This window comes from Mesoplodon densirostris, chromosome 4, assembly GCF_025265405.1.
Source record: "Mesoplodon densirostris isolate mMesDen1 chromosome 4, mMesDen1 primary haplotype, whole genome shotgun sequence".
NCBI lineage: Eukaryota > Metazoa > Chordata > Mammalia > Artiodactyla > Ziphiidae > Mesoplodon > Mesoplodon densirostris.
Window position 1 is genome coordinate 122,434,225 of NC_082664.1, and position 26,541 is coordinate 122,460,765.

Sequence of the window (26,541 nt, forward strand, 5' to 3'; positions counted from 1 at the left end):
CTCCGCGGCATGTGGGATCTTCCCAGACCGGGGCACGAACCCGTGTCCCCTGCATCGGCAGGCAGACTCTCAACCACTGCGCCACCAGGGAAGCCCTACATCCCCATTTTTAAAGACCAAGAGATTCAGAGCTAGGAAGTTATTTGCTCAAGATGACATAATAGGGGGTAGCTGATAGGGAGAATGGAAAATAGGTTGGACTCTCAGCCTGAAACTGACCTGCTGGTTGTTAACCTTTTCAACCCTCACCCTAGTAACAGTGGTCACTAGGGCAGTGAGTCCAGGCTGGAGGGATGACATGGGATATACACAGCCACTTTAAATTTTTTTTAGAAAAATGCATTTACTTTAATGAAATTTTTAAAAATAAAATGCAGTGGCACAAATCACCACAAAGTTATTTAAGTGATTATATCAATAGGCTGCTCTTGTAATTATATGCTAAAAATTTGACTGTTCTCATTAACAGCATTTTCCCTCCTAATTAGAGCGATATCAAGAGCTTCTGAGAACATGTCATGTTTCCTAAAGTACTACAAAAAGTATCACAAACACAGTTTGTGCAACATTCATTTACATCACCTTTATCCACCCAAGGTTTCACTTCAAGCTTATGCAAGGTTACACACAGAATTCAAAAATCTAATTGTATCATTTGATACCACAATTATCAGTAGGGTTGCTTCACAATGAGTTAATCCTGATGCCCTCCTGATGACAAATTATCATGCGAGAAGATGACCTCTGTTTGGTAAAGGGCATATGGATGGTTACAATCCCCTAGGCAAAACCTTGCTATGGCAATCTGACCAAAGCTGGACCAATATTTTTCCCATGTTGATGTGTTACATGCAAATCATATCTTCATAGATAATGTGCAGCATTTACATGTCTCTCCCTGTGTCTTGCGTCAGGAATAAGGAAGAGGAAACTACAACTATGCTTTCAAATACCTACAATATGTCAGGCACTGTATGAAGCATTGTACATTACTTATCTCACTCAGTTCTTTTTTATTTATTTATTTAATTAATTTTGGGGGGCTGCATTGGGTCTTCATTGCTGCACATGGGCTTTCTCTAGTTGCAGTGAGTGGGGGCTACCCTTCGTTGTGGTGCACGGGCTTCTCATTGCGGTGGCTTCTCTTGTTGCGGAGCACAGACTCTAGGCATGCGGGCTTCAGTAGTTGTGGCACGCGGGCTCAACAGTTGTGGCTCGTGGGCTCTAGAACACAGGCTCAGTAGTTGTGGTGCAAGGGTTTTGTTGCTCCATGGCATGTGGGATCCTCCCAGACCAGGGCTCGAACCCATGTCCCCTGCATTGGCAGGTGGGTTCTTAAACACCACGCCACCAGGGAAGTCCTCACTCAGTTCTTAGCCATCCCAGAAGGTAGGTATTACTAACCTCATGTTTTGGATGAGAAAATAGAAGATCAGAGATGTTAAGTAACTTTTCCAAGGGCTCACCAGGGGTATCACGGCAGAGCTGCCATCCAGAGCTCCACTTATCTGACCTCAAACACTGCACTGGTTCCTCCATGCCTCCCTCTCAGGACTCTCAAAGGCCTCTTTAATCACAGCATCAATGCAACGGACAGTGCATTGCATATTTTTCTTCAAACTGCCTTCTGGGACTGCAAATGATTTTCTAAAGAGCTGCACGTAGTTCCAGTCTTATAGGCTGGTCACCCTTGACAGAGAAGATGTTGCATAGATACTGGCTGAACAGAAGTGATATTAAGTAACATTGAAAGAACTTCAAACCTTGGTCAGGATTTCCAATCAGGTGTTAACTGAATTAGTTGGAAAAATGAATTGTTACTGTCAATCAGACCTCCCTCCACCTGTAGATATTTATTTCCATTTATTAAATAAAGTTCTATGTGGAATAGAGAGCAAGCTGTGCCATCCACCTATAGGTCCTGTTTGGGTGTACGCATTTGAATATAACGAACAGAGAGAAGAGAAACTTGAACCACAAAGGAATAGAATGAATAGCAGCAATGGAAATTTCGGTTTATAGTATCACCAGGTGGGATTAAAAATTTGTGCCAGGCAAGAAGAATGTGACCAGGAAGTTAAGTCATTAAACAACAAGCTTTTATGGAGTCTTAAGAGCAGGCTGCTGAAAGAGAAAGAATGAATTAGTTTGAACACAACTTGCTGGTACTTCTGTCTTCCTGAAGATCGGGGCCTCAGCTTGTTTTACCAGATGCCAACTGTCCTTGCTTTGCTGGGTTTGGAGAGAAACCCTCCTGGGTGCTACATAGTGCATCCACTCTTTTTGTTTAAATCCTGGTTTGGGCTTTATGTTTAATTTGTAAAATGTATAACAATGCATGTGTGAAACCCTTGAAAACTGTAAATCACTACAGAACGTAAAGAATTGTTCATTCAATTAAAAAAAATCAAAAAAATGTGTAAAGATGCAGAAAGGCATAGAAAATAATACCAAGTACTCAGTAAATTAATTTTGTGTTAAATTTGCTTTAGATATTTTCTTTCTTAGGGAAACACAACATTACTGATAATGTTGAGGAGGCTTTGGTATCCCTCCCTACTTTCATCCTCTCCCCAGAGGCAGTCTCTGAAGCTGGGGTACATCCATGCTCTTTAGTGTCTGTTTTGTGTTTTTAATTCAAATATTTGCATAATGGTAATGTATCTTTAGTAATTTGCTTTCTTCACTCTGTGTTCTTGAGAGCTATCCACGTGGGCACATGTGCATCTGGTTTATTCATTTTAACTGCTGCTAAGAGGGCACATGTGGAAGAGTTGCCCTGAAGTATATACCTAAAAGTGGAACTGCTTGCTTTTATGGTGTGCGTGCTTTCAGTTTTACTAGAAAGTGCCTCTGTTTTTAAGTTTCAGGTATCAATACACACCGTTTCTACATCTAAGTAAGACAACCTCCAACAGTACTAGGCTAAGAGAATCTTAGGAAATTTAAGTGAAGTTAAATAGGCATTGTAATTTTCTTCAAAAGACTACTTTGGGTACTTCTTTGGTTTTAGAGCTTTCCATGACTGAATGTACTTCCAAACTTTGGGCTAGGACCAGAGATGGAAAATAAGAACGCTTGTTGTTCAGAGGTGTGTGCTGATTGTTTGGGGTCTGTGGACATCAGCTCATGCCTGCCGGGTAGGAACTGGTAAATGGCTCCTTTGAGGACAAAGATAAACAGAAATGCCAGAGCTAACTGGAAAATTGTTTTCATAATTCAATTTTGTTTTACATAACCTTGCTCCCCAAATGTTAGCAATTTAGCTCAAAGAGCTGTTAGTGTTATTGAATAGTCACTAAATGTTGCAAAGAGACAGCTCAGCAAAACTCATGAATTGAGAAACCATTTTATGACCATTGTTTCACCTCTGGGGGTGGCTCGCTGCATTTTGTTCCAGGTCCCTAGGGCCCAGAGGTAATAACATCTGTATTTTTAAGACCAGCTTTGTACCACACCTGCATATCAATTCCCCTTTTCGACTTCTGCCTCTAAACCAAAGCCAAATGTTTGGCTACAGATTGGGTTTCCAGGGTTCGGCTGAGTATTAAATGCAGCAGCCCCAAGACTTCACTGGTCCCACAAAAATTTTCTTAAGTGATATTAATTGAGTCCTGGGAAAGTTTAAAAAATATAAATTTGGTCGCATGCATGCTCCCAGGAAGGGCCTGTCCCAGTCAGCTCTGCCCTACCGCCACAGCGTCCCCACCTGGCTGAAGCTGACATCTGACGACGTGAAGGAGAAGATCTACAAACTGGCCAAGAAGGGCCTGACTCCCTCGCAAATCAGTGTGATCCTGAGGGACTCACATGGTGTTGCACAAGTACATTTTGTGACAGGCAATAAAATCTTGAGAATTCTTAAGTCCAAAGGACTTGCTCCTGATCTTTCTGAGGATCTTTATCATTTAATTAAGAAGCTGTTGCTGTTCCAAATCATCTCAAGAGAAACAGAAAAGATAAAGATGCTAAATTCCGTCTGATTCAGACTGAGAGCTGTATTCACCAGTTGGCTTGATATTACCAGACCAAATGAGTCCTCTCCCTCAGTTGGAAATAGTCTTAAAAGTGGCTGTCATAAACCAAGAAATAAAGTTACCGTAATACAGCCAACATCTCCAAGAGTGATGAACAAGTAAAACAAGGTAACAGCAAGATCCTTTGCAAACCCCAGAGTCTTCAGGCTCCTGCAGTGCTCTCCCAGCAGCTCCAGAGCAGCTCTGATTTTCTGGTATTTGAAGAACCCACTTCCACAAACACCACATTCATAGAAAGATAGACAAGATGAAAAGCAGAGGGCTACATATCCGATCAAGGAACAAGATAAAACCCCAGAAAAACAACTAAATGAAATGGAGATAGGCAACCTTCCACAAAAAGAATTCAGAATGATAGTAAAGATGATCCAGGAAATTGGAAAAAGAATGGAGGCAAAGACTGAGAAGATGCAAGAAATGTTTAACAAAGATCTAGAAGAATTAAAGAACAAAAAATAGAGATAACTGAAATGAAAAATACACTTGAGGGAATCAATAGCAGAATAACTAAGGCAGAAGAACAGATAAGTGACCTGGAAGACAGAATGGTGGAATTCACTGCTATGGAACAGAATAAAGAAAAAAGAATGAAAAGAAATGAAGACAGCCTAAGAGACCTCTGGGACAACATTAAATGCAACAACATTCGCATTATAGGGGTCCCAGAAGGAGAAGAGAGAGAGAAAGGACACGAGAAAATATTTGAAGAGATTATAGTCGAAAACTTCCCTAATGTGGGAAAAGAAATAGCCACCCAAGTCCAGGAAGCGCAGAGAGTCCCATACAGGATAAACCCAAGGAGAGACACGCTGAGACACATAGTAATCAAATTGGCAAAAATTAAAGACAAAGAAAAATTATTGAAAGCAGCAAGGGAAAAACAACAAATAACACACAAGGGAACTCCCATAGGTTAACAGCTGATTTCTCAGCAGAAACTCTACAAGCCAGAAGGGAGTGGCATGATATACTTAAAGTGATGAAAGGGAAGAACCTACAACCAAGATTACTCTACCTGACAAGGATCTCATTCAGATTCGATGGAGAAATCAAAAGCTTTACAGACGAGTAAAAGCTAAGAGAATTCAGCACCACCAAACCAGCTCTACAACAAATGCTAAAGGAACTTCTCTAAGTGGGAAACACAAGAGAAGAAAAGGACCTACAAAAACAAACCCAAAACAATTAAGAAAATGGTCATAAGAACATACATATCAATAATTACCTTAAACGTGAATGGATTAAATGTTCCAACCAAAAGACACAGGCTCGCTGAATGGATACAAAAACAAGACCCATATATATGCTGTCTACAAGACACCCACTTCAGACCTAGGGACACATACAGACTGAAAGTAAGGGGATGGAAAAAGATATTCCATGCAAATGGAAATCAAAAGAAAACTGGAGTAGCAATACTCATATCAGATAAAATACACTTTAAAATAAAGAATGTTACAAGAGACAACGAAGGACACTACATAATGATCAAGGGGTCAATCCAAGAAGAAGATATAACAATTATAAACATATATGCACCCAACATAGGAGCACCTCAATACATAAGGCAACTGATAACAGCTATACAAGAGGAAATCGACAGTAACACAATCATAGTGGGGGACTTTAACACCTCACTTACACCAGTGGACAGATCATACAAACAGAAAATTAATAAGGAAACACAAACTATAAAAGACACAATAGACCTGATAGATTTAATTGATGTTTATAGGACATTCCATCCCCAAACAGCAGATTACACTTTCTTCTCAAGTGCACACGGAACATTCTCTAGGATGTATCACATCTTGGGTCACAAATCAAGCCTCAGTAAATTTAAGAAAACTGATATCATATCAAGCATCTTTTCTGACCACAATGCTATGAGATTAGAAATCAATTACAGGGAAAAAAATGTAAGAAACACAAACATGGAGGCTAAACAATACGTTACTAAATAACCAAGAGATCACTGAAGAAACCAAAGAGGAAATCAAAAAATACCTAGAGACAAATGACAATGAAAACACTATGATCCAAAACCTATGGGATGCGGCAAAAGCAGTTCGAAGAGGCAAGTTTATAGCTATACGAGCCTACCTCAAGAAACAAGAAAAATCTCAAATAAAGAATCTAAACTTACACCTAAAGGAACTAGAGAAAGAAGAAAAAACAAAACCCAAAGTAGGCAAAAGGAAAGAAATCATAAAGATCAGAGCAGAAATAAATGAAATAGAAACAAAGAAAACAATAGCAAAGATCAATAAAACTAAAAGCTGTTTCTTTCAGAAGATAAACAAAATTGATAAACCATTAGCCAGACTCATCAAGAAAAAGAGGGAGAGGACTCAAATCAATAAAATTAGAAATGAAAAAGGAGAAGTTACGACAGACACCACAGAAATACAAAGCATCCTAAGAGACTACTACAAGCAACTCTATGCCAATAAAATGGACAACCTGGAAGAAATGGACAAATTCTTAGAAAGGTATAACCTTCCAAGACTGAACCAGGAAGAAATAGAAAATATGAACAGACCAATCACAAGTAATGAAATTGAAACTGTGGTTAAAAATCTTCCAACAAACAAAAGTCCAGGACCAGATGGCTTCACAGGTGAATTTTATCAAAAGTCTAGAAAAGAGCTAACATCCATCCTTCTCAAACTGTTCCAAAAAATTGCAGAGGAAGGAACACTCCCAAACTCATTCTATGAGGCCACCATCACCGATACCAAAACCAGACAAAGATACTACAAAAAAAAAAAAAAGAAAGAAAATTACAGACCAATATCACTAATGAATATAGATGCAAAATTCCTCAACAAAATACTAGCAAACAGAATCCAACAACACATTAAAAGGATCATACACCATGATCAAGTGGGATTATCCCAGGGATGCAAGGATTCTTCAATATATGCAAATCAATCAATGTGATACACCATATTAACAAATTGAAGAATAAAAACCATATCATCATCTCAATAGATGCAGAAAAAGCTTTTGACAAAGTTCAACACCAATTTATGATAAAAAATCTCCATAAAGTGGTCATAGAGGGAACCTACCTCAACATAATAAAGGCCATATACGACAAACCCACAGCAAACATCATTCTCAACGGTGGAAAACTGAAAGCATTTCCTCTAAGATCAGGAACGAGGCAAGGATGTCCATTCTCACCACTGTTATTCAACATAGTTTTGGAAGTCCTAGCCATGGCAATCAGAGAAGAAAAAGAAATAAAATGAATAGAAATTGGAAAAGAAGAAGTAAAACTGTCACTGTTTGCACATGACATGATACTATACATAGATTATCCTAAAGATGCCACCAGAAAACTACTAGAGGCAATCAACGAATTTGGTAAAGTTGCAGGATACAAATTAATGCACAGAAATCTCTTGCATTCCTATACACTAATGATGAAAAATCTGAAAGAGAAAATAAGGAAACACTCTCATACACCCCTGCAACAAAAAGAATAAAATACCTAGGAATAAACCTACCAAGGGAGACAAAAGACCTACATGCAGAAAACTATAAGACACCGATGAAAGAAACTAAGGATGATACGAACAGATGGAGAGATATACCATGTTCTTAGACTGGAAGAATCAATATTGTGAAAATGACTATACTACCCAAAGCAATCTACAGATTCAATGCAATCCCTATCAAGTTACCAATAGCATTTTTTATGGAACTAGAACAAAAATCTTAAAATTTGTATGGAGACACAAAAACTGTGAATAGCCAAAGCAGTCTTGAGGGAAGAAAAATGGAGCTGCAGGAATCAGACTCTCTGACTTCAAACTGTACTACAAAGCTACAGTAATCAAGACAATATGGTACTGGCACAAAAACAGAAATATAGGTCAATGGAAAAAGATAGAAAGCCCAGAGATAAACCCATGCACCTATGGTCAACTAATCCATGACAAAGGAGGCAAGGATATACAATGGAGAAAAGACAGTCTCTTCAATAAGTGGTGCTGGGAAAACTGGACAGCTACATGTTAAAGAATGAAATTAGAACACTCCCTAACACCATACACAAAAATAAACTCAAAATGGATTAGAGACCTAAATGTAAGACTGGACACTATAAAACTCTTAGAGGAAAACATAGGAAGAATACTCTTTGACATAAATCACAGCAAGATCTTTTTTGATCCACCTCTTAGAGTAATGGAAATAAAGACAAAAATAAACAAATGGGACCTAATGAAACCTAAAAGCTTTTGCACAGCAAAGGAAGCCATAAACAAGACGAAAAGACAACCCTCAAAATGGGAGAAAATATTTGCAAACGAATCAACGGACAAAGGATTAATCTCCAAAATATATAAACAGCTCATGCAGCTCAATATTTAAAAAACAAACAACCCAATCCAAAAATGGGCAGAAGACTTAAATAGACATTTCTCCAAAGAATACATACAGATGGCCAAGAAGCACATGAAAAGCTGCTCAACATCACTAATTATTAGAGAAATGCAAATCAAAACTACAATGAGGTATCACCTCACACCAGTTAGAATGGGCATCATCAGAAAATCTACAAACAACAAATGCTGGAGAGGGTGTGGAGAAAAGGGAACCGTCTTGCACTGTTGGTGGGAATGTAAATTGATACAGGCACTATGGAGAACAGTATGGAGGTTCCTTAAAAAACTAAAAATAGAACTACCATATGACCCAGCAATCCCACTACTGGGCATATACCCAGAGAAGACCATAATTCAAAAAGACACATGCACCCCAATGTTCATTGCAGCACTATTTACAATAGCCAGGTCATGGAAGCAACCTAAATGTCCATGGACAGACAAATGGATAAAGAAGAGGTGGTACATATATACAATGGAATATTACTCAGCCATAAAAGGAAAGAAATTGGGTCATTTGTAGAGATGTGGATGGATCTAGAGACTGTCATAGAGAGTGAAGTGAGTCAGAAAGAGAAAAACAAATATCATATGTTAACACATGTATGTGGAACCTAGAAAAATGGTACAGATGAACCAGTTTGCAGGGCAGAAATTGAAACACAGATGTAGAGAACAAACTTATGGACACCAAGGGGGGAAAGTGGCTGGGGGGTGGTGGTGTGATGAATTGGGTGATTGGGATTGACATGTATACCCTGATGTGTATAAAATGGATGACTAATAAGAACCTTCTGTATAAACAAATAAAATAAAATAAAATTCAAAATATATATATATAAATTTTTAGAGGAAAAGAAGATGAAAGGAAATGAAAGGCAGGAAGAAGAAGAAAAGGGGCAGACAATAAGAAATTACTAATAAAAGTAGAAGTGAAACCTAAATGATGGTGGAAAAAATTTAAACTAAAATAATTTAAGAAGAAGATTATAGGGCCTCCCTGGTGGCGCAGTGGTTGGGAGTCCGCCTGCCGATGCAGGGGACGCGGGTTCGTGCCCCGGTCCGGGAAGATCCCACATGCCGCGGAGCGGCTGGGCCCGTGAGCCATGGCCGCTGAGCCTGCGCGTCCAGAGCCTGTGCTCTGCAACGGGAGAGGCCACAACAGTGAGAGGCCCGTGTACCGCAAAAAAAAAAAAAAAAAAAAAAAAAAAAAAGAAGAAGATTATAGTCTAATTTATAATTTATAGTTTAATTTTTTCCATTAATTTATTTCTGGCTTTTATGTGATTTTATTTTAAAAGTAGAAGATTGCTATTAAATGTTCTAAAAACAACTGGAGGAAAGGAATTTGAGATAGGGAATTTGAGGAATTCAAGAACTCTCAGATTGGAGTTCATGTTAGTTGATTTATCACTAGAAACTTCTGCTGACATTTGCCATGATATCACATGATGTGATGTGAATCAATGTTCTAACTTACAAATTATCTTTTAAAAGCTAGAATTAATTATAGATTGGCCGCTCCCTGGTGACAGGTAGGAAGTTGCTTTAAACTAATTGCTAAACTCTTTTGAATCCGTATGACAGATATGGGTTACTGTGAACAGCTGACCTGGAAAATAATGTGAATGGAGCCTCCAAGGGGCTTTGCTGCACAGTGGCCCTCATCTGGAAAGGTTCCTTGTAGAGAGCCAATCCTATTCATGATTAATTCACCATCATGAATTCCTGGTGTTGAAGACCACCCAGTTCAAACCTCTTGCTCAATGCAGGAATCCCATGTACACCTTCCCTGAACAGGTTATCCAGGCACTTCTGTGGAACATTTGCTCTTTGTGTCTGGGGGCAGCACAATTCTATTTTCTAGGAAATTCTTCTTTATGGTGGATTAAATACAGGCCCCTTATTACTTCTACCCATTGGTCCCAGTTCTGCCTTTGTAAGCAGAACAAAGGAGATCTACACCTGTTTTCCAGAGCTTTGAAGATGGCATTGCTGCCTCTTCCTGCTTACCTCCACCAATATTCTCCAGGTTAAACCACGCCAGCTGTCTCAACTGTACTTATTTGATAGGGACTCTAACGACTGGTCCTGGACACCCTCCCTCTGATAATCTACAGATTATCAGAGCCCTTCTGAAAGTGAGCTGCTCGGAACAGAACATAACGTGGTCTGACCAGCAATTCACAAGAGGACTATGATTACTCAGGACCCTATATTTCTAGTAATGCAATATATAATTAGATTTCGCTTTTAACATCTTTTCATTGCACTAGTGGTTTTTAAAGAAAGTCAGCTCAAATTTCCAGATCATTTCTAGATGAACTGCAGATTTTCAAACCAGTTATTTCCAGATTTTTTTTTGTGGGGGGGAACTACCATCAAGCTTAGATATTTGTAGTTCCCAAATTTTACCCTTCTTCATTTTGAAAATGCAGACATTTGTCTATCTCTAGTCTTGGCACATTTAAATGGCACATTTGTATTGTGTGTCTCTTCTGGGCCAGATGCTGTACTGGGAGCTGGGAATGGCAGTGAATGAGACACAATCTCTGCCCTTGCGGAGCCTCTATCCAGAGGGGAGAGTCACGTAAGTGATGAGAAGGTTACAATAGCCCAGGAGCAAGTTGCCATGGGAACACACATTCATCCACACTGAAGGAGTATCTCTCCCTGGGGTTCTGGGGTCAATCCACAAACAATTAGGATTGGCCAGAAGCCCAAATTCATCTCAAGAGCTCCATGATAATTCACCTCCTCACTTACCCTGGAATGCAGGTGCCTCTTTAGCCTGTTTCTCTTTTCTTACATAAAGAGCAATGTCCACCCAGGAAAACACAGAATCCACGTAGGAACAGCCCTTGTTTCTCTTTGCTATTTAATAAATTATTCTTGGGACCCTAAGGAGTAGGCCTGACCCTGCACTCTGTTCCTACTTGCTCTAAAGGATGGTGATGATGACAAAGAGAAGGAGCAGCTTCCTTTTTTTTTTTTTTTTGCGGTACGCGGGCCTCTCACTGTTGTGGCCTCTCCCGTTGCGGAGCACAGGCTCCGGACGCGCAGGCTCAGTGGCCATGGCTCACGGGCCCAGCCGCTCCGCGGCATGTGGGATCTTCCCGGACTGGGGCATGAACCCGCATCCCCTGCATCAGCAGGCGGACTCTCAACCACTGTGCCACCAGGGAAGCCCCAACAGTTCCGTTTTTATTGAACATTCACTCGGTATAAAGTACATGTTATATATATCTCATATACACTCCCTCAGCCCTTTCTAACCCTCATAGCAATCTAATGAGGTATTTTTATCCTCATTTACAGCTGGGAAAACAGGCCCAGTAACATGCCCGGTGTCACATTATTAGGAAATGAGCGCACCCGTCAGTAGCTCAGCAGTGAACTACTGACCGGACCCCTGTGAAAATGAGGCTGCTCGCTGGGCCCCAAACCCAGGATTCCTGTACCTTAAATGCATATATTACCCTGACCACTGTTTCTGAGGCCTTGCTTACCTACAGGCCAACAAGACATCCAAATGATCTAGAGGTCCTTTTTTCAAGAGTCCTGGTTGATTCCAGCCTTGGCCTTCCTGACCCTGTTTTCCTACGTTTCACTGCTGTGTGTGTTCATCTGGGTGCGTGATCCCCTTCCGCCCACATGACCAAACTTTTGGAAACCCCGGCTCGTGAGATCTCTAGAGACAGCTTCATGGGTTTCTTTGGAAGTTTCCCTCCTTTCCCTGGTGCTCATTTTCTTTCAGTGGTGTTTCTTTCAATGGTAACGTGAACTGAGTTTAGAGGTTTTGTTTGGTTGTCTCGTTTTATTAATTCACTTACCTATGTAGCAACATTTTCATTTATTTTGTCCTCCATCCCTTTGGGAGCCACATTTCTCTTTGGAGTCTCTGACCAGGAGAACCTGTTTATCTTTTCTGAAAACAGAGATTCTGTGCATCGTGGAAACCTCATTTCCATTTTTCCATTTACATTTAAAAGGGAAAAGTGAACAAGGCTGAGGGCAGAAGTAGAGAGCTATAAAACACCGGCCCACTGTTTTCACTTGCAAAAGCAAATCTGTACAAGTTGATTTACATCGAAGGTAGTGTAATCTAAGAATTGCTCCAAAGGCCAGTCCTTTCTCGGGTCCTGTTTTTGAATTGAGGGCAGTGGTTTGGTAGGAAGGGTGGCATCTTCCCATCCCGAGCTGGTGGAGACTCCTCACATGCAGGCCTCATCTTCTGGTTGTAAAAGCACCCAGCCTAGAGTCAGTCTCAGTAAATGTGACCTGCTGGGGTAGGGGGTTCACCTACGCGCACGTGGCCTGCTTCTTCCCCTGCCAGGTCTAGCTCGTTGTCTCTCTCCATTTTATTTTATTTATTTATTTATTTATTTATTTGCGGTATGCGGGCCTCTCACTGTTGTGGCTTCTCCCATTGTGGAGCACAGGCTCCGGATGCGCAGGCTCAGTGGCCATGGCTCATGGGCCCTGCCGCTCCGTGGCATGTGGGATCTTCCCAGGCCGGGGCACGAACCCGTGTCCCCTGCATCGGCAGGCGGACTCTCAAGCACTGCGCCACCAGGGAAGCCCGTCTCTCTCCATTTTAAAAGGAGGAAGAAATAGTCCCTGAGTTCCTTGTCTTCAGTTACTGCTCTCTTCAAATATTACATATTCTTCATCTCCACTCAAAGTCTTATCTTTTTTTGAAATGTTCCACACTGACTCTCACCAACACTAAACCTCTCCCTCTCTTCCTATACTTGAAGTATGTCTTCCAGCTAAGCATTTCTGGTTTAATTAAATATTTTCAGAAACTGTTATTTAAACCTTTCAGATTTATGGCTTTCCTGTCCAGCGAGAGGATGCTTTATGAAAAAGGAATGAAATTTCACTCTTCCCCTTATTTCCAAAAATCCCATACAAGGTTGAGCCAGGCAGTGAGTAAAACCTCTGATCTAGGCTTACAAAATCATTAACAGCCATGACTATTCACCAGAAGGCAGCCACCAGAATTGTAAATAAATAGAGGGCTCTGATAAAACACATACAACTTTTAGATGACAATAACATACATAGGAACGAAGCCAGGGAGCATTTTGAACTAATGTATGAGGAAGTTAGAGAGCAGGACAACTTCCCAGCATAAAATAAAATGGATTAAAGAAATTCTGTTTATTTGAGCAGGAAACAGAAGAAATAAATATCTTTCACAGACCTGCCCTCATGCCTCCAAATTTATGACATGGTCACAAATGTCACAGGAGGTCAGGGAGACAGGGAAGTCAAAGATAATCCTGATGTTTTAAATTCAATTGACCTGGGAAATTTATGATTTCATTTAGAGAAACAGAAATATTTGGAGGAAGCAACAGTTTACTTGTTTATTCCCTGCAGTATTCCAAAAGAATCAGAGGTGGGGCAGCAACCTTAGGTGGTTGGAGATAAATGAGTTAAATGGATGGAAGCATTCCGTGCAGAAGACAGAGACTCGAAGGGCTGACTTCAAGGGCATGTGAGAACAAGGAGAATTCAGCATCCTATAAGTCAGGAGAATAGGTCCTCAAGAAGACTTTGAGGAGGTGGAAAAAATAAAGCTGTGACAATGCCAAGTGGACATGATAATTAGGCAGTTACCAGTGTCCTCAGGAGTAAAGGTGGCTGAATCCAGACTGGGATGGGCAACAGCACAAAGTAAATGGTGGCAAGGAAATGCAAGAAGTGGGTAGAGTTGTCTCAAACACTGGCAAATATTTATTTGGGGAAGACAGATAAATATTTAGCCAAAACAGAGTAGCTGAGTTTTTTAAAGAAAATATGGCCCTTTAGGGAGCGAGCGTCGCTCTGCTACCATTCTGATGACCCAGCTCTAACCATAAAGCCTCCATGTCTAGAGCTGGCTTCTGCAGTTAAAAGTTGAATTAATAAACATACCCCAGGGGCCTCCCTGGTGGCGCAGTGGTTGAGAGTCCGCCTGCCGATGCAGGGGGTACGGGTTCGTGCCCCGGTCCGGGAGGATCCCATATGCCGCGGAGCGGCTGGGCCCGTGAGCCATGGCCGCTGAGCCTGCGCATCCGGAGCCTGTGCTCCGCAACGGGAGAGGCCACAACAGTGAGAGGCCCGCATACCGCAAAAATAAAAAATAAAAAAAAATAAACATACCCTGTAGTGAGGGGAGGGCAGGGAAAAGGGTCTATTTATTCAGTGAGTTTACAGTCTGGTCAATAGGCAGCAAATCTCCTTTCAGACCATAGGTGGATATCGGTTACACATACTCCAAGCTTAAATGAGTTATACTTACACTCCACAAAAAAGGAGGCATATTGGTCAGCTGGGAATTTGGCCCAAATGTGATACTACATTCCACCTAAGCAGGACTGGTTTATTAGAGTACAGAGGTTCTGCATGGATTTAGTGGTTTACATGGGATATGATTCCATATGTGGATAGAAGAACCCTTCCGAGCACAACAGTTGGTATGGATATAGCTTCATAAACAGGGTGTAGAGGAAAATTGACATGGTCAGGCCAGTTTTGCTTGGGTGGATGTGGGGAGTTATGAACATGAGAGGATCCAGATAAGGAAGAGGGGTTGGAGAGAGAGACTGTGACTCATTTTATATATGTGGCTCGATAAATATCTCCAGGCTAACGATTAACAGGCTCAACATTGTCAAAAGTGAGCAAAGACAATATAAATCAATAAATCCTACGCCTATTTATGTCTTAGTTATCCAAAGCAGAATTTCCTAAAGTCGTTCTGAATATGCAGGATTTTAAAGGATGTTAAAAATAGAAAAAAAAAAAAAAAAACACCACCGCAAAACAATGGCTCCATGGAAAACAAGTTTGGGAAATGCTAAATTGTACAAAGTCAACCAGGTTTCCTCAGTGTCTTTACCATGCCAGTGGGCCTTGTGAATCTCCAAGAGGAGCATATAACACACAGCATTTCTTGGATTTACTCGCATTTAACCCTTTCCTGCGCATGACTTTCAAAGGACTAAAGGTATTGGAACACACTTTGGGAAAGGTTGTTCTTCATCAGCTCTGCTTATGCAAACACTATGCCTGTGACTGGCCATTAGCAAATGAAAATGCATTTGCTTTTCTTTAAGTCAAGGTGAATTTCACGATGCTTTTTCATTAAGGAAGCAGACTCCGCAAAGGCTTTACCTTGGTTATTCATGCGACCAAGTGACAAAGGCTCTTATTAAATAAACAATACCCTTCAAGATAGAATTATTATCAAAAGCACAATTTGTGAATTTGCTAACTCTTTCCTACTGATGGCACTAGCATTCTGACTTCAGTCACATTTAGCAACAATCAGAAATTTCAGGAAAGCACAGACAATCATCCACCTTGCTCTAAGCTCATTGGAGTACCCTGGATTGAGCCTTTGAAACTTAGCAATGCATTGACTCTGTCGGGAATTAATTTCACAGCTGGGGCCTCCCGTCTGAGTGTGATCCTTTCAATTGCAGAATTCAGAAGGCAAAGAAGACATGAGAGGAAGCTGAATGGCCTCCCATTCTAGTCCCACAGCAATGTGTCAAAAGTTTGAGCAGCCGCATATCCCTCTTGTCTCTGTCAACAGCTGCAGCCATGGAACCTACTCCTTTTCACGGGTGAAAACAGCTATGGACAACCTTGTATGGTTCATACACTAACAATCCAAGTAACCTCACAGAGCCTGGGATGCCATTCCGCCTTCCTGCTGTCTGCCCTTTGAATTTCAGATCCTCCACCTCTGTGAAACCATTTCCTCTATGAATTATCTGTTTTCAGAAATCCTTCAATTCAAGGAGCCATCTTACAAAGAAGTTTGCAGAAGAAGTCTGGCATCAGCCCCACTGAGGGGTGATTAGTTGAAACCGTGAGCTCATCCAACCTTAGAAAGCCTCATTACCTCTTCTACAGAAGGCTTTAATTCCCCTTTAGTGATTAAACTGACAAAAGCACAAAGATACTGGTCATTCATGACCCTATTCCAAAGGTCTCCCAGGCCTCCCGGCCCCTCCCTGACCACACAACTAGTGTTTCCCTAGTCTTTGAGGGTTGTCCATTTCCACAGAACTGGCTAACAGGGGATGTCTTTCAAGTGACCCAGTACTCTGGGCCCCCACATGCCTTAGCTACGAATGGTACACGCACTGACTTAAATGCCTCTATACAGCAGCAGTTCTTGGGGCAAAAAGCACTCACTCAAATTCTGCTCAGCTCCAAGTTTGCAAGACCTGACCCCTGCCTAATTTTCCAACTTTATAGCCATTTCCCATTCCACAACTTACATGCTCAACCAGCACACCCCCCACGCCCCGATCCAGGTATTCCAGACTATTCCCTGTCCCTTAATCCTATCATGCTGTAGGCTCTGCCTTAATTGTCCTCATTGGCCTGCCAAACAAAAATTATCCCTCAAGTTCCAACTGAAACGTCATTTCCTCTGAAGCCTTCTCTGACCTCCCCAAGCTGGGTTATTCCTTCTCTCTCCTCTGCACATAACATTAATTGCTCACCTGTCATATTATACAATGGTTAGTTGTTATTGATCGTCTCTTCTATGTCTAGACTGTGACCTCCTGAGGGTCCCCAGCACAGAGCAGGTGTCCGCAGGGTGCCCACTGAGAAAAGAGGAGGTGTGCTGAGCTTCCGCTGCGCATGGGCACAGGGCTTCTGAGGGGAGGTAGCTTCCATAGGAAACACTGGCAGTGGGAAACAGGCAGCACGAAATGGAAAAGGCTAGCCTGGGACCACCCTCAATCTATGTCTAGGAGGAAACGGCGATACTTTAATATTCCAATGAAAACCCCAGGACTCTCCAAATGCCAGATACAGGAAACAGGAGATCAGTACAGCAATATTAGGACACTGAAAGGGTCAGGGATACAGAAGGGAGATGTGTAATCTACTGACTGGAACTGGCTACCGCTGACACTTCTCATATTTACTGATTGCGCAGCTGGTAAGGTGGCATAACTGAGGTTTGGGCCCAAGCAGCCATAAGTGCAATGCTTTTTCTATTAAGGCATCTAAATGCACATTAAAAACTGCCAAGGCCTCCGCAAATAGTTGTATGCTAAGAATAGAGGTCAGCATGGTGTTCATTCATGTAACCCTCTCCACATCCCAGCCTGTCTTTCTCCTTCTACACACACACATACACACAAATGCATACATACATACACATACATACACATGTGGATGTAAGTATACGTACATGCCAACTCACCGAGGGGCACCCCTCTAGTCCCCCACTGCCATCATATGACTGCCCTGTCTGCTCTGTGCTCTGTTTGCCTCCAACTTATATTTGAGGAATGACTGTCAGAGTGTTACCCTCTCTTACATAAGCAAAGAAGTATAAAGACCGCATTTTATTCAGTCTGGGGAAAGAGAGTGTATTAATGCATGACCATCTTCCAGTAAATATGTAAATGAATGTATATAAATCACCTGAGTTTACACTTGAGCACAGAGAGTAAATGACTGGAACCAGGAATGTCCCACACATCCGTCCCTACTAAGTGGAACCCCGCCCCCACTGTAATCTCCCTCTTGTGTCGAGATAGACTGTTTCTACAAGGGCAGTCCTTGCTGATTTGAGCCCTGTTCTCACAGGAGTTCTGTTGTGAAAAAATTAGCATTCCCTTCAGTCTGACCCATTGCCTTCCTAAAGGTGTCATTTTCTGGATGATAGTGGATCTCCGCAGTTCACACATGCTTATGAAATGTGGCGTTTCTCTTACTAACAGGAGCAATGGACAGAAAACGAAGGGCTGGAAGATAGGACAGGGCAGAAGGTGGATGGAGGGGCCCTGCAGCGGGGGTGACACATCCCAACAGGCAGAGTGCCACACGGTTCCTTCCTCTCTGCAGCATTCATTTCCTTCGGGACACGTGAGTGGCTGCCACTATCGATTGCTTGTCAATCTGATGCTTTCTCCTATATATTTTTTTAATACTTATTTATTTGTTTTGGCTGCACTGGGTCTTCGTAGCAGCACGCAGGATCTTTTTTTTTTTAGTTGCGGCATGTAGGATCTAGTTCCCAGACCAGGATCGAACCTGGGCCCCTTGCATTGGGAGCGCAGAGTCTTACGCACTGGACCACCAGGGAAGTCCCGCTTTCTCCTATTTAATACCAGTGTATTCTTCTTTAAGTTAGGGAAGGAATATGCATGATTCAATGTGCTCTAAAACAGATTATCTAAATCCCTTTTGCAAACAGTTTTCACTTCTTTATTGCTGATGACAGTCTTGGATTCCATGCCAGGGAGTCTGTCTTTAATCTGGTTTGCTTATTGGGTCCCAAATGTGCCCAAGGGAGTTCATTTTCTCTATATGTCTGGCATACAGTAAGCACTCAATAAATGGTAGTTCTGATTGTTATTTTTCTTACACTCCCTATGTGTGGCCAAGAGAGATTATTGGCCAATTTGGATCTTTCAAGAGAGCAAATCTAACCCATGTGGCTAATCTGGCCAGAGCCTGAGTTAAACCCTGAGGTGACCCTGGACCTGGATGTCATGCCTCTGACCTTCAGGTCTGAAAAGCTGAAGAGATGTGGGAGTTTTCAGAGACATGGCTGAGCTGAGAACAGCTCAACTTAATTCCTAGTGAAATGACCCCTTCCACAATTATTAACTAGACAACACTGTTTAGAAATTACTGCAGTGGGTCACATTTGTTAACTAATTTGTATGAACTCATATATATGTTACCTATTAACATTAATAACCTACATTACATTTTCTGTTTTTTTCGCCCCTCTCCATATAATCAGTCTTCAGCTCATAAATCCCAAAGAACAAGAAAGGGTTCTCTCGTGTCAGCTGGTAGTTAATCTTCTTTAGGTCCATCACCAATGTACAAGCCAGGGCTAAGAAGAGCAGGCCAAGAGGACCTTGTCCTTCATGTCACTCTCTGGATTTAAAACCCTCCAGTGGGATCCTTTAGCTGTCCAGGGAGACAGCAATGCAGCTCTCGAATTCTGAGCCAAAACCCGGGTTGGGTCTGTCTCTGTGCCTTCCTAGCTATGTGACTCGGAGCTGGTGAAGTAACCTGTCGACCTCAGTTTCTTATCTGTAAATTGGGGATAATACTCATGTCATGAGAATATCATAAGGATTAAGTGATATCAAATTTTAAATTACAGTGTTCATTTTTGGAGAGTATGCAGTGAAATGCTGCCAGTTGAAACACAGATTGGAAGGAGTTTTTGGAAAGCCATTTGGCAACAGGGATCAAGAGGCTGAAAATGCTCATGCCCTTTGACCCCATCATTCCAGTTATGGGAACTAACTGTGAAGGCATAATCAAAAACAAGGTCAAAGACTGACATACAAGGATGCTGATCACAGCTTTATTTATATTTATGTAAAACTGGAAACAACCCAAATACACAGTGCTAGGAGAATGATTAAATAAATTACTGTGCATTCACAGGATGGAATATTAGATATTGCTTAAGATGTTTTTTTTTTTTTTTAGATGTTGGGGGTAGGAGTTTATTAATTTAATTTATTTATTTTTGCTGTGTTGCATCTTCGTTTCTGTGCGAGGGCTTTCTCTAGTTGTGGCAAGCAGGGGCCACTCTTCATCGCGGTGCGCAGGCCTCTCACTATGGCGGCCTCTTGTTGCAGAGCACAGGCTCCAGACGCGCAGGCTCAGTAGTTGTGGCTCACGGGCTCAGCTGCTCCGTGGCATGTGGGATCTTCCCAGACCAAGGCTCGAACCCGTGTCCCCTGCATTAGCAGGCAGATTCTCAACCACTGCACCACCAGGGAAGCCCTAAGATGATTTTTATAAAGAATTTTTAATAATGTGGGAGATACCCTTTAAAATGCTAAGTGATAAAAGGATGGAAGAGACATTACATAAAAATGCCAGGAAGAAGTATATCAGGATGGGTTATTGTCTTCTTTCTTTTTGTGTTTTACAATTTTTCTACAACGAGCATATTTTTAAAAAAAAATTGAAAGATCACAACCAAACTTAAAAATATGAAAGCCTTAACAAAGGGCCTGCTGTACAATAGGTACTTAAGTGTGAGTCCCCTCCCCACCTCCAGCCCCTTAGCATGTTTACTAAGTGGCTGCTGACCTGCCCTCGTCAATTTCCTACCTCATTTCCTGCTTTCCTCTGGATTCCAGGCCCTTCCATACTTCTGAACTCCCTGTACCTCCCAGGACCTTTCATGCTTTTCCACACACCCTAGTGTTTGTCCGTGTTGGAAAAAGTTACAGGTCTCTCCTCCTCAGACCTAGTTAAACACTATTCAGTATGACTCTATCTGCACACCTGCACTGAGACTCGGGGTGCGTAAGGTTCCACCTCCTCATGCCTTGATTACAACTCTTATGCTTTGTGCTGTGTTGAGCACACACTGCTGTTTCACCACAACAGAGAGGGTGACTACAGCAAGTACAGACACTGTACCTTGCTCACCTCTGAATTGTCAGTGCTGGGCATGATGCCTGGGTCTTAGCAGTGAGTCAACGAGCACAGAAGTGAGAGACTCTTATTCCAGCACCTTAACTCACAAGTCACCTCTCAAGGTCCTTGTCATTTACAACTGCCAAAATGCCATCCTTCCTCACCTTTGAGCTGTCTTGCCCGCTGGACCATCTGCCTGTGACCTTCCCCATTACCACTTCTTCCCAAGACGGTCCACCTGCCTTTCTCCAACCTTTGCAATGTCTCCTAAATCCCAACTCTCCTATGAAACAGGACTTCCTCTGCCACTTCCCATTCAGGGACCCTTGGATCCACATTTAGCCATTCTGACTCTCTGGTGTCAGTTTCTAGCCAGTGCTAGATCATCTCCATTTGTATCTCCTGCAAAGTCCCAAACTGAAAGTACTGCGTTGCCCCCAGCTGGCCCCTCTTTTCCTACTAACACATTTCTGCTCAGCACTGCTAAGCTTTTGGCTCACCCAAAAGGTTTGACAAATTTTTTCTTCTCCCCTAATTCATCCCCCAAAGCCAAGCTGTCATCCAGCCCTGCCTTTTTTCCCCTCAGAAATGTTTTCAGATTTCATCTCCCAATTTTAAGGACAACCACATTACAATTGCCCCTAGAAATATGTTATTTCTGGGAGGTCTTGTTCCTTTGAGCTGTTGATCCCGTCTCCTTGCTGGAGTGTGCAGCTCCCAAATTGCATTCCCTTTGCTGCAGAAGCTTAAGTGACAAGGAACATAAAATGAGCTAACGTGCTGCTGCAAAATGCCCCCAACCCCAAAAGGAGCCAGATGATGGCAACAGAAAACCATATAGCTTCTGTGGTCTCTCTGCCCAGCCACTGTGCAAAGTATATTAGAAGAGGTCTCTTGGAGAAACTTCCTTTGTCTTTTGCTTTTCACAAAGACCAACCAAGGAGAGTGTGGAAAAGAAAACAACAAAAAACAAAATGAAAGGAAAAAAACCCCCCACAAAAACAGAGACAGCATTTTCTCTTGAACTTGCTGCAGTCAGGCTTCTGCCCTCACTAGGTACAGACATTTCCATCGTCAAGGTTACCAGTGACTGCCCTGATACTAATTCTGAGTCCTCATCTTACCGTACCCAACAGGAACGTTTGACCCAAATGATTTACCCCTTCCTCCCTAGAACACTGTCCTCAGTTGGCTTCTGGCACTGCACTCTCTCTTAGTTTTATTCCGAACTTCCTGGTTGCTGCTTCTCGGTCTTATTTGCTGTCCTCCCAATTTCACAGACTACAAACATTGTAGCATCCTAGGGCTCAGTTCTTTGACCATCTTCTCTCCTCTATACTTGCCAAGGTCATCTAGTCTCTTGGTATTAAATATCACATTTCTATTCCAGTCTGAAGCTCTCCCCGAACCTCTGACTTTTATACCCATGGCTCCAACATCTCCACTTAGCTGTCCAAAAGGCACCACAAACTTCACAATCCAAAATCTAGTTCCTGATCTCCTCTCCCAAATCTGTTCCCCATCTCGGCTGTGGGCTACTCCATCCTTCCCATTGTTTAGGCCAAAATCTTTGATGTCACCCTCTAACTACCCTTTTCCTCTCACACCCTGCAAGAGGTATGCCACTCTCCCTTCAAAATACTTCCAGGATCCAGACACTTCTCATCACCTCTACCGCCCTGTGACCTAAGACACCCTCACCTCTCACCTGGGATTGTTCAATAGTTAACTAATTGGTGTCCTCTTTTCAGTTTTGCCCGCTTAGCATCTATTCTCCACATGATAGTCTGACACTCATGTTACAGCCAGATCACTGGTCAAAACCTCCAGAGGTTCCAATCTCAATATGCATAAAGGCCAAAGTTTTTAAATGACCTATACTTAGGGTTACCATAAAGTTTCTCATCCAAACCAGGATATGTTTTTAATAAAATAATATCAGGACAATAAGTATATATTTGGATTGTCCCAGGCCAACAAGATATATATTTATCCTTCCCATAATCCTCTACACTGTCTGGTCCCTGTCAGCTTTGTGAAGTCATCCCCTTCTCTTTTCTTCCTTGATCTCCTCAGCCACACTGGTCTCCTTGCTATTATTTAAACATGTCAGACATGCATCTTCTCAGGGGCTTTCTGCTTGTTATAACTTCTTCTCCCATTTGTTTACATGGCTCACCCCCTCACCTTCTGGTCTCTGAACAACTGTCACATTCCCAGAAAGGTCCTCCTTGACCATTCTACTTAAAACTAAGACCCCACTCCTGCACTTCTTACTGACATTTCTTGTTTTATTCTTCTCCATAGCATTTCTTTTTTCCATCATTTCTACAGAATATTTTCACTGGACATAGAATTCTAGGTTAGTGTTTTTTCTTTCAGCACTTGAAGACACCATTCCACTGTCTTTTTCTATTACAATGGACATTTATATACCTTGAAACGGTAAATAATTGACACCAGTTAATACACATACATTTTCCCAGCACTTGTTTGCAGTGGAGCTCCTGGAGCTCCCCTAAGTTTGAATGGGCTATTTGTTTCATTTGATGCAGATAACACACATTTCACCAGGCACTGGTGGGAGTGTCTCGTCTTCCATCCAAATATTCAGGGCCTTTCTGATTCTTCCTCTTGAACTCCCTCTGTCACTCAAACTGCTGAATGGAAGGCCATAATAAATCCAACTGTAGTTTTGTGCAGGGCAAATTCTCCATTGTGGAAGAATTACGATAAAACTGTATCACATTAAGTAGAAAAAAAGATGCCAAAATAGTCTGTAGATTACAAAGCATTATGAAAATGCACTGGATTGCCAGTGTTATTACTCTTTCATACTTCTCATTGGCACATCAATCAGACCTTACTTTCCTAAAGTGCAAGGAAGGAAAAGGCTGCATCTGTCTGGGATGAGGGCCTGGGCAGGGAGTTAGCACAACTCTGGTGCCAATGTTTCAGTGTCATTACCCCAAACTCAATAGGCTGCCAACTTACTTCATTATCTTCTCCTCAAGCTAAGCCTCCTTTCTATGTCGTTTCTATCCCTAGCACCTTCACGTTTCCAGCCTTCCAGGTGCAAAACCTAGAGTTAAAAAGAAGAGAAACTTAGGATGGTTCTATAACTGTTCCTTCTCCATCTGTGGCTGAGGCTATTATTTATTTTTTCTAAATCTTACCCCGATTCGTTCCTCCTCTCCATTTCTACTACCAAAACCTTGAACTAAACTCTCCTTAACTCACGCCTGGATGATTACAGTTGGCCTCCCTGACCCACTCTGTCTTCACACTAACCCACCCTTTGTACAGTGCCAGAAGAACCTTCCAAAAACAATAATATCCCTAATGTACCACTGTCCACTGCCCCGAATTAAAATTTCCCCACCAGAGGGGAGGGCATTTCAAGTCTTTCATAATATGATCCCCTCCTGCAGACCTTACCTGTCACAGCCCACAAGCTGTGTGCACAAAAATATTCCATCACGAGGCTCAGTTGGTCAATGAACCCTGGGAGCCAGCACCCCAGCATCCCCCGTCCAGACCTCAGGTGGAGTCCAGAATTGGTCTTGCTCTCTTCAAAGGCAGTATCTGGTGTGTTACTTCCTACTAGAAACGTTACTATGTGTCACATGACCCACTAGGTTTTACATTGTATCTGTCAGACAGCATCACTGCATTTGTAAAAATACATTTTACTCATTGATCAAACTCTGTGACCAACTTCATGGCTAAGCCTTCACAGGTCCTAAAAGGACAGAAGACAGCATGGTCTAGGGGGAAGATCACAAGCTTTGGAGCCAGGAAGCACGGGCTTCAATCCTGGTTTGCCGGTTGACCACCAGCTTCATGACCCTGGGAATGTCACTTGATCTCTGTTCCTCAGTTTTTTTCCCCCCATTATTATTATTTTTGAGATACAGCTCAGATACCATATAGTTCACCCTTTTTAAAGTAGATAATTTAGTAGTATATTCACAAAGTTGTACAAACATCACAATGATCCAATTCCAGAACACTCATCACCCCAAAAGAAACCCTGTATCCATTAATAGTCACTTCCTATTTTCCCCTCTCCCAGCCCCTGACAACCACCAATCTGCTTTCTGCCCTCTATGGATTTGCATTAGCCTCAGTTTTAATTAACTCTAAGCTGAATATAACACTTACCTTATAGGACTAATGTGAGGATTGCTAAGCCTCTAGCTCAGTGTTGGCATCTAAGAGGACTTTAATAAATTGCTAAACCCTTCAGAGTCCCCAGTATGAAACCCTTAGCTCCAGTCAACCCATCATCTTTATCACCATCCTCACCTTACATTCTGTTCTTGCCCCTCAGCTCATGTCTGTCTCCTAGATCACTGCCTCTCCAAACCCAACATTGAAGATCCAGCTGAAATTCTACCCCTACTTGTGAAACCTTCTCCAGTGTAACTTCTGTTTTTCCCATGGTTTTCCTAAGCTACCCTGAAGACAGAAAAAAAAGCCCTTCGGACTGACTTTAAACATTTCCACATAATGAGATTTGGGCCATGACTCCAGGCTAATCAAACTTGTGTTTATTCTAGATTTTGCTTTGTGACACATCCAGGACAGCTCATACACACAGCTGCTTTGTTACAATAAAGAAAAAGAGTGCTACAGTTTTTTCAGGAGAGATTTCTGATCTTGCAACCAAATCGCCATTACGAGATGATGTTGAAGCAATAAACAGTGACATTTCAGTAGCTCTGTACATGGCAGTTATATTTTTCCACATTCTTGTGATTTGCAAATTTACAGCCATCAAAGATTACAGCCTCTTCAGAGTTTATTTGGTCTTGGAAACCTTCTTAATGAGTTTGACATTTTTATTAGGCTCAAAGTCTTCCACCAAAGCCTGGTGCAATTATAGTCATTTATAAAGTAGTCAACATGAAAAGAGGCTTGGCAGGTCCGTGACAATGCCTCCCAAAGTCTGGCCGCCTGGGGATTCTCACCCAGTTTTCCCTTGTTCTGGAAGCACTGTGGAGACCAGGGGGGCAATCGCTGGAGCTGGGATAAGCGTAGATGACCTGTAATGCTCTTTCTAAGCTGCGAAATGCTTTCATTCTAGCTTGATTTCACAAATGCATCAGTTCTCCCCACTGCCCTAGCCCAAGCCTTGAGGGAATAAAGGGAAAGAGACTGCTGTTACACGCAGCAGAAATCGCCGTTTAATGATATTCTTTAGGATAACACAACAGTTCATGGCTCTGCTCTGTTGTCAAATGGAGCTGGTTTCAAATCTCACTTCTATCATTTATTCATCCTGGCTTTGGGCATGTTATTTGCTCTCTCTAAAACCACATTTCCTCATTATTAAGATGAGTATAGTAACATGTAAAGTGCTGTTACTTTGTCGCATGTAGAATGCAGCAACTGTTCAATGTATGATGGCCACTCTTACTATTTTAGTTATCATCACCATCATCACTATCATCCTCATCAGACAACATTCTTAGGAACTGATTGTGGAGGTCATTAAAAATGGTTGAGTATGGGAACAAACTTCCAGTTATAAGATAAATAAGTCCTGGGGATGTCATGCACTTAACAATACTGTATTGTATACTTGAAAGTTGCTAAGAGAGTAGATCCTAAAAGTTCTTCATCACAAGAAAAAAAAAACAACTGCGATGGATGCTAACTAAACTGACTGG

General features: G+C 41.9%; 1 protein-coding gene and 1 pseudogene across 2 annotated transcripts in view; one reads left to right on the forward strand and one right to left on the reverse strand.

Annotated features, from left to right (window-relative positions):
• Positions 1-26,541, reverse strand: part of THSD4 (thrombospondin type 1 domain containing 4) — a 571,330-nt gene that overhangs the window by 132,150 nt on the left and 412,639 nt on the right. The window lies entirely within an intron of this gene.
• On the forward strand, positions 3,647-4,060 carry LOC132487489 (small ribosomal subunit protein uS15-like; annotated as a pseudogene).